This window comes from Lactuca serriola, chromosome 7 (genome assembly GCF_051521515.1).
Source record: "Lactuca serriola cultivar US96UC23 chromosome 7, Lser_US96UC23_V15, whole genome shotgun sequence".
NCBI lineage: Eukaryota > Viridiplantae > Streptophyta > Magnoliopsida > Asterales > Asteraceae > Lactuca > Lactuca serriola.
Genome location: NC_136414.1, coordinates 189,894,161 through 189,896,794, shown reverse-complemented (window position 1 = coordinate 189,896,794; position 2,634 = coordinate 189,894,161). Strand labels below are relative to the sequence as shown.

Sequence of the window (2,634 nt, the reverse complement as noted above, 5' to 3'; positions counted from 1 at the left end):
CTTGGAGCCTTGTGCTGGACTCCATGCATCCTATGTTGAATCGTCTGAAGAGTCTACCACTAGGATCTTCTGTTCCTTGAAACGCCTCCTATAAGCTTGAACTCGTCTTTTGTACGCCTTTTTCGAATTTTCCTTTTTAGCTTTGACCTCATCTTCCTCAAGCTTGCATTTGGTCCCTTTAGTTTCCTCCTTGCACTCCATAGCATCCTTCTCCTCTTTCACTACTGGCTTTGTCATCTTCGAAGTAACCTCCTCTTCATAACTTGTCATCTCATCATCTCCCTCGCTCACCCAAGAAGGTGGACTCTTGTAAGCAATGACTTTAACTAAATATGGAACAGATGCTCTTGGTTTTGTTCTTTTGACTTGATGAATTGTATTGATTTCTTCTTCCATGAGCTTTTCTAATTCTTCTAATTCATTATCTTCATTAATGGTGAACACCTCTTCATGATTCCTTTGAAAGCCATCTTCTATCCTAAAAATTTCTTTTTCATCACCAACCCTCAAGGTGAGCTTAGACTCGCGAATATCAACCAGAGCTCCAGCAGTGTTAAGCAATGGACGACCAAGGATAATTGGAATATCGGGGTCTTCCTTCATATCCAACACTACAAAATCTATTGGAAAAACAAATTTTCCAATTTTTACTAAAATACCTTCTACAATGCCCCGAGGCTGTGTCACTGAACGGTTCGCCATGTGAATAGTCATTCTTGTAGCCTTCAAATTCTAAATATCTAACTTCTGATATAACGAATAAGGCATCAAACTAATGCTACCCCCAGAATCGGCTAAAGCATCAACCTTCATGTTGTTACCAAACTCACATGGAAGAGTGAGGCGTCCAGGATCTCCCATCTTCTTAGGTGTCTCTCCCAACACAACTTTTGAGCTTTGCTCACTTAGAATCACCTTGGAATTCTTCTTTAATTGCTTGCGAGTGTCTATTAAGTCTTGCAGTAATTTTTGATACTCGGGAATTTTGGATAAGGACTCGACAAAGGGAGTATTAATTGAGATACCCTTCACGTGCTTAACAAACTCTATATGCTCTCTTTCTAGTGGACTAAGGGCAGCTCGGGAAGGAAACGAAAAGGGCGGCTGATAAACCGAACTAGCTACAGAATTTTTTTATTCATGACGAGCCCACGTCGTGAGCTTATATGGCTCACGTCGTGAGATCGTCAATTCAGCATCTTGATTCTTGAGCTTGGGCTTCTTTGGTTTTGGATCGGGCTGCTTTGGTTCTTCTTCTAGTGCCTCCAGGAACTCAGAGATGGCCTCTTCTTCAGTATCTATAGCCATTACATGAGATTGGGTCTTTGTTTCAGGATTCTTTGGGGACAACTTCTCATAAACCAGAGTGGCTAGTTGACCAAGTTGCACTTCAAGATTATTAATGGAAGCTTGTTGATATTTTATTAAAGCCTGTTGTTCTACCATCAATGCATGATGATTCTTTATCAAAGTTCTTTGTTCATTAATAGCAGAATCAGTATCCTCATGTCTCTTTTCCGAAGCTTCCATAAACTTCATCAACATGGTCTCTAGATCGGGTTTCTTCTCAGCTAGTGGCTGCTCCTTTTGGTAGAAGCCTCGGCTTGTTTGCCTATACTTTTCTTCTTTTTGCTTCTTAAATTCTTCATATGGCAACCACTCCTTCTTTGGTTTTCTCCAGTCTTCATCATACTTGTCCCCACTCGAGTAACACACTTGAGCTTTTCTGTTCCCAAACTCATCTAAATTGCAGTCCTTGGTCAAGTATGGACCATTACACCTCTCGCAACCAACTCTTATGGAATGAATTGAGTGGTCCATTTGTGTCAACCTCCGATCCATATTATTTAGCATAGCCATCATAGCTGTTATTTCTTCAGTTTGTGTACCTCCACCGCCTTTGATTCCATCTTGCCTAGGGTTGTGGTACTCACAAGAGTGCTTCGCGAATTCTTCAATTAGTTCCTTGACCTCCCTTGTATTTTTCTTTGTCAAAGGTCCTTGAGAATCAAGGATTTGTCTTGTCATAACGTTGACCCCATTATAGAAAATTGACATCTATTGTGGCACATTAAGATCATGCTGAGGACAATTTCTGAGCAATCCCTTGTACCGCTCCCATGCTTCGTATAATGACTCCACCGACTGTTGTTCAAAGTTGGCTATTGCCTTCTTGAGTTTAGGTATCTTGGATGGTAGGCAAAACTGGTCAAGAAATTGCTCACGCATTTGAGCCCAAGTGGTGATTCTACCCGATGGAAGTGATTTTAACCACTCTTTAGCAGCTCCCTTGAAAGTAATGGGAAGCATCCTGAGCAATACGGTGTTTCTATTGACATTTGGGACATTGAAGTAATCCGCAATGTCATTGACTTCATCTAGATGCTTAAAAGCATCCTCATGATCTTTCCCATAGAAAGGGATCTCCTTCAATGCGGTCAAGATGTGCCCCTTCATCTCGAATGTGGCAGTGGCAGGTATTGCGGGTTGGATTAAACCGGGACCCACATCTTCTTGGATCCACTTCTTGTAAGCTCCCATAGACATCTCCTCAATGTCTGCCATCTCGTTCCTTGGCTCGTTCTCAGGTTCGCTCGTATGTTCTTCAAATTCAGGCTCGGTATCGTATTCTGA

At 41.7% G+C, this 2,634-nt stretch overlaps 1 non-coding gene across 1 annotated transcript; it reads left to right on the top strand.

Moving 5' to 3' along the window:
* Nucleotides 1-2,074: 2,074 nt before the first annotated feature.
* LOC145065085 (small nucleolar RNA R71) lies at nt 2,075-2,181 on the top strand. Its single transcript, XR_013688237.1, has one exon. It is a non-coding gene; the product is annotated as a small nucleolar RNA R71 (small nucleolar RNA).
* Nucleotides 2,182-2,634: the final 453 nt, after the last annotated feature.